Source organism: Grammomys surdaster, unplaced genomic scaffold (assembly GCF_004785775.1).
Source record: "Grammomys surdaster isolate TR1022 unplaced genomic scaffold, NIH_TR_1.0 373, whole genome shotgun sequence".
Lineage (NCBI taxonomy): Eukaryota > Metazoa > Chordata > Mammalia > Rodentia > Muridae > Grammomys > Grammomys surdaster.
This window is the reverse complement of record NW_021604792.1, coordinates 3481169-3486979: the sequence shown is the minus strand read 5'-3', so window position 1 is coordinate 3486979 and position 5811 is coordinate 3481169. Positions and strand designations below refer to the sequence as shown.

The 5811-nt window shown below is 46.6% G+C and overlaps 1 protein-coding gene across 2 annotated transcripts in view; it reads left to right on the top strand.

Annotated features, from left to right (window-relative positions):
- The first annotated feature begins 639 nt into the window (after positions 1 to 639).
- The window catches only part of Mgst1 (microsomal glutathione S-transferase 1), a 15874-nt gene continuing 10702 nt past the window's right edge, over positions 640 to 5811 (top strand). Inside the window, exon 1 of one of the 2 annotated variants that reach the window (XM_028780959.1) lies at positions 640 to 739. The gene's annotated coding sequence lies outside the window, so the exon portion shown is untranslated. Of the gene's footprint in view, positions 740 to 1965; positions 2055 to 5811 lie in introns of those variants that run through there. The other variant, XM_028780960.1, reaches the window with a different exon arrangement.

Below are 5811 nucleotides of genomic sequence, written 5' to 3'. Positions count from 1 at the left end.
GAAAGAAAGGATAGAAAGAAAGAAGGAAAGAACCCCAGAGTAATGTGGGACACTGGTATAAACTGGTAAAGTTCTTGAGTGAAATATTGCAGATGGAAAACTATCACCCTTAGAACTGGTCAGGGAAGTCCTCATTGCTGGTGCTTGGCCGTTACTGCGGGGCTGTGTGTAAGAGCTTTGATGTTGTCCTAAGGACCCTGCCTTCTTGCAACACTTTTCTAAGTCACTGTGAAAACCACACAACGGTTAATTGCCTAAACAGACTCTGAATATCTCAGGTTTCACTTTGCACCCTGAAGGTTGTCACAGCAGTAGAGCCCCTCCCCTGAGATTTAAGTTTTCTTATAACATTTTCTGCTTAGGTTTTCCAAATTCAACACTAAGGTCTCCTATTTCCAGAGACATAAAAGTTAGCAACTCCTTTCCTGCTCTCATTCTCCCAAGCCTGAACAGAACGGCCAAGATCCTTAGTAGAGAAAGACCCCCACCAGCCACAGAACAGTATCCAGGCTACATCAGAGTAAGTGGTGGCTGCACTGACCGCGGGTGGCGGGGCAGGGGGGTTCAGAGGCGGGGTTTGGCAAACTCAGGGGACAAGGCTTGGCGAGCTCAGGAGGCGGGGTAATTAACAGAAAATTAGCCTGAAAGAGGGCGGTGCTAGCGCCAGTCCTCTTCCTGAAAAGTCCCCGAAGTGTGCAGGCTCCGCAGGACGGCTTGCAGCGCTTCTCCCTGGATTCAGGTGGGTGCAAGACAGGGGTACTGCGCGAGGCCGCGGTGCTGCTCCCAGGCTAGGAGGGGGTGGTGGGTGCAAGGGGCCGGTGGAAGGCAGGTGTAAGGCTAGAAAGTGGCTGTACCCGTTTGAAAAGCGTTTGTTCCCTTTAACTGATTAAATGTCCCTCCCATCTTTTTGTGGCCTGCTCTAAAAGAGAACTGTGCATTTCTGTTCTTGCATTAAAATTTCCTTTCTCAAACTCCGAGAAGAAACTTGGGAGCACGTGTCTTTTCATGTTTAAGAGATAGTTTTCTTATTTCTTATTTTCAAGCCCTTTGAAAGGCTCTCTTGATCTTGAGGGGAGGAAAAAAAAATACATGCAAGTCCTAGCAAGATGAGAAGTCATTGGGGTTTCAGCAACTTTTGTCCGTTCCTAGGGAGTAAAACCCTACAGTGTTCCGGTGACTTGGACATTCAGGCCTTTGAAACTTGTCGGAAAGCTGTTTGCTTTTCTTTTTCTCCTTGGGTAGGCAAGAGAAATCTCTTGAAGTCTTTACAATAGTACTTTTGATGTCATGTGACTTACAAACTTGGTAGAGCATGCTCCGGTTGTGACTGCAACCAGAAGATCCAAGAGTTGAGAGTGTAGCCCTTGGGAGGCTGCTCCCGGGAGCCACCCTCCCCTCTGGCCACCCTCCCCTCTGTCTGGCTGCACTGAGGCTGCAGGGAAGGTACCTGGGAATCTGATCCTCCGTTGCAGTTTTTCTGTCCTCCCAACAAATGTGGTTGCTGCTTTCAGTTGGTTCAAAATTGAAGAGTCATGGCCTTGTGGCTGTGTGCCCAGATTTTCCATGTTTCACAATACCGATGCAAAGAAAGCAAACAGTTTTGAGAAGAAGAGAACTTTGCTTTTCTTGGCCGAGGGCCCACGAGGAGAAAGAGGAGTGTTTCTCAACTGGAGATAGCACCAGGGCAAAAATATGGCAACAGGAGTTACAGGAGAAGCCTCTAGGAGTTGAGATAACAGCACCCCACAGTTCCCAGTGTACAGAGTAGAGAGTTCAGGAATTACAGGTCAAGGACGGGGCTCCAGCCTGTGGGGTCTCCAATCTCCACTGTGCTACCTGGCCTTATTCATACCCTACCCACACTTCCTTTCTTAAAAGTAGAGGAGAATTGTTTCTGTATTGGAGTCTTTCATCCAAGCTGTTTCCAGTCAACTGGCTGACATCCCTTTGCTCTCTTCTGACAGGAATCCTGGGTAGATGAAGAGAACCTTGTGTGGTGGTGGCAGTCCCAGGAGAGCACCTAGGGCTCAGAGGATGGACTAGCAGGCTAGCAGGCATGTAGCTACAAACACTTTGGAAAGCAGAGCCCCACTGTTTCAGGCTCTCCAGGGGTGGATGGGTGGGGGGGGGTTTAGCCATCAGTATCCTGAGGCTTCACACTTGGTAGCTTTCGTTGTCTTCAGCTTCTGGCAGTGGTGAGGTGATGACAAGCTGAGCCAGCAGCAGTAGGTAGTACCATCTAGTGCTGCGTCTTCTACAGGCCTCGAGTTCTGGTCCTCTTAGCCCCACAGTGACAGGTGGACAGCTCTAGGGTCAAGGGTAAGAGGGTCCTCAGCCTTGACAGGGGTTAGTGTTCTAGCTTCTGGGCTTGGAGTTGGGAGTCTAGACATTTAGCAGCTCCTGGCAAGTCTTTCTGAGTTCAGTATCTGGAGTTTCTGCCTTTGGCGTTTGTCTTTGTCACCTCTGCTTCACATCGTTCCTGCCCCAGCTGTCCCTAGCACCCCTCCACTTTCCTCCCATGGCTACTGACCCGCTGACCTTGGGACTCAGTCCTTGGCTTATCAGGCAGGCCACTGCGCTAATGGTGAAGAGCACACGCCATCAAGAAAGTGGGTGTGATGATGTAGGCTTGTAACCCCAGCGCTTGGGAGGCTGGGGCAGGAGTGGGGTGAGTTTGAGGCTAATCTGGGCTACATTGTGAGACTCTGTCTCAAAAGATCACACACACACACACACACACACACACTATATATATATATATGTATATATATATATATATATAAGTGAGTTTATATATATATATATAAAATGGCAGGTTACTCAAGAGAAGGCTTTTGATGCCTCTATACCAGGAAGCAACACAGAAGGGGCCTCTATATTGGCTTACAAAGTGATCCAGAAAAGGAATGTTGGCACAGACCATAGTGGGCATTCATAAACGAAGGGTTGTGTTCACACCCACTGTGGTACAGGCCCTCATGCAAATGAGAAGCTGCGTTTGCACCAGTCACAGCAGTCCACATGTGATAGGCCTGTTCACCAGTTTAGCTCCCGTTGGGCTCCCCTCTCATCTGTGGAAAAGGTTTCGAGGTTTCCAGGATTCACCCAGCTGGTGATGACGAAGCATCTGGTGCAGCCATGGCTGGGACAAGGCCTTCAGGAGCCAGCGATGTGCACTGGTAGCAAGCAACTGTGGTACTATGTTGCTTACTTGAGGTGTCCATAAAGTACTCAGATGCAGATGCTGGCATGACAGTACTCCTTCTGGGTGATTGGCTGATGGTCTTGTGCTGCAGGCAGCCTGGGAAGTCTACAGACGCCAGGAGGGGTTCAAATCACCCCGTCCACCAACACAATTGCTAACATACAAGAAAATGAATATCAGAAGGAGTGCTTACAGTAGGGGCTTACTAAAATTAATAATGATGCTAATATTGTTTATCAGTGTTTCAATATGCTTAACACCTTAATAGCACTCAAGGGAGAGGTGGGTCCCCCACTTGTCTTACAGGGAGCTCTGGTATAACAAGCCTTTTGAAAACCCTTCTATTACATCCTTACTGGTCACTACCATGGTAGGAGGGTCTTTATCAAGCACTCACCAGGCGCTGGCTATTATCAAAGTCCTTCACAGTCACTTAGTGCATAAAAAAATATCCTCTGAGGGAGGATTGCCCAGTATCATTTTTTAGGGTGTGGTGGTGCACACCTGTAATCTGAACTTCAGAGGTTGAGGCAGGAGGATCAGGAGTACAGGGCCAGCAGGGGCTACATAGAAAAACCTGTTTTACAGGTATGATAGCTCAGTTAATTTGTACCTAGTAAGTGGTCTGTTGAAATCTGCCTGGCTCCAGGCTATTTCCAGAGTCTGTGTGAACTCGAGATCCCTGTGTTCCTTCAGGGCATAGCCAGCTCCACACCGTGGGACTGGGCGAGATGCCAGTCAAGATAAGGGTAGTGGAAGGGATGGATGATTACAGGAAAATTCATCCCTGTAATTATGTGTGTCTCATGTAATCTATGACCAAATACCCCATTCCCTAAATTTTATCTGTCTACCTATCATGCAATTTATGATCAAATACCCGACTCCTTGATTTTCCCATCCATCCATCCATCCATCCATCCATCCATCCATCCATCATCTATCTATCTATCTATCTATCTATCTATCTATCTATCATCTATCTATCTTCCTACCTACTAACCTACCTATCCTGGACACTTCCCTAACAGCAAGCTTTCAGTGAGTTTGTTTTCTTCATTACAGAGCCTTGCCATGATTCTGGTTTCAATTAGGTATAGCAGGCTCAGGACAAAGACAAAAGATTCAGAATTATATCCCCTTCCTTTATGTGGTCAGTGCTGCCTATTTCTCAGTGTTCTCACCCTTACAATCCATGATATGATTCCCCTATACCTGAGAAGTAAGAGATGTCTGAGAGAGGAGGCTCATGGGCCCATGGTGTAGACAGAAGAGGGACTTGGTGCTGGCCGCTCTCCCAGAATCACAAGCCTAATGAGTTCGCCCCCATCTCTGGCAACCAAGCAACACCAGTGCCAGCTTCATGTGTACGGTTTGCAGATGCAGAAGCCCCTCACTGCCCTTTCTTTCCAACCACTGACACTCTGCATTTTCCCACTGTTCTGGAAGGTTCCTGATTTTTCTCTCCTTCTCCACCACTGATTTTCATCATGCTGATCACAAAACAACTACCACCACCACCACCACCATCACCAAAACCTTTCTGAACTTTTTGTTCCAGCACTAAAATAAGTTTTGTTCTGGGAATGATCACAGAGGCTCTTATTTTGAAGGTTTTTAAATAGCAGAATTTTCTACTTGATAAACTTCCTGAGTTTTTTTTTTTTTAAATTAAAGTCCTTGTTGTATTTCTTCAGATCTCTGTTCAGAGGCAAGGACCATAGGGATTCTTTATTAAGCTAATTAACTTTACAAGAGCTCTGAAGGATAGGGCATTTTACCATGACTCTTATTCCCCCAGTACCAGAGCAATAGCAGATATATTAAAAACTACGAAAAGTATTATCTTGCACCGAGATAACACACTATGCTTTCAAGAGCATGAACTCGTAGAAGTGGATCAACTCACTGCCATACATGGAATTTAAAAATAATCTAGGGCACGGTGAACCCTTTATTTCATCTAAGTGTAGATAAAAGAGCATAAAAAAATTGCATCTGTGTTGAAGAAGTACTGAAGATTTTCTCCTCACTAGTTTCTAAACAGTTAGGTATAGCCATTTGTGTGGTGCGTACGTGGCATCAGGTGTTACAAATGATGACCAGATGTGTCCTAGTGGCATCCTCTTGTTTCGATGAGACATTCAGACCAAAGACTGACTGGGAAGGAAGGGGTTTGTTTAGCTTATGTTTTTGGATCACAATCTATAACTGAGGGATATCAGGGCGGGGACAGAAGTAGAAGCCATAAAGGAGCTTCTCTCTGTGTGTCTCTCTCTGTCTCTGTCTCTCTATCTCTCCCTCTCTTTCCCTCTGTCTCTCTCCCTTTCTCCCTCTCTTTCCCTCTCCCTCCCCCACTCTCTTTCTCTCTCTCAGCTTTCTTATTCAGCCCAGATCTCCCTGATTAAGGATGGTGAAGCTTATAATGTGCTGGGCCCGCCCACATCGATGAACAGGTCCTCATAGACATGGCCACAGGCCAGTCTGGTTATGAGAGTTATTCAGTTGAGGGTCCCTCTTCCCAGTGAATTTACAGGTCCACAGTAAAACAAAACAAAACAAAGCAAAGCAAAGCAAAGCAAAGCAAAGCAAAGCAAAGCAAAGCA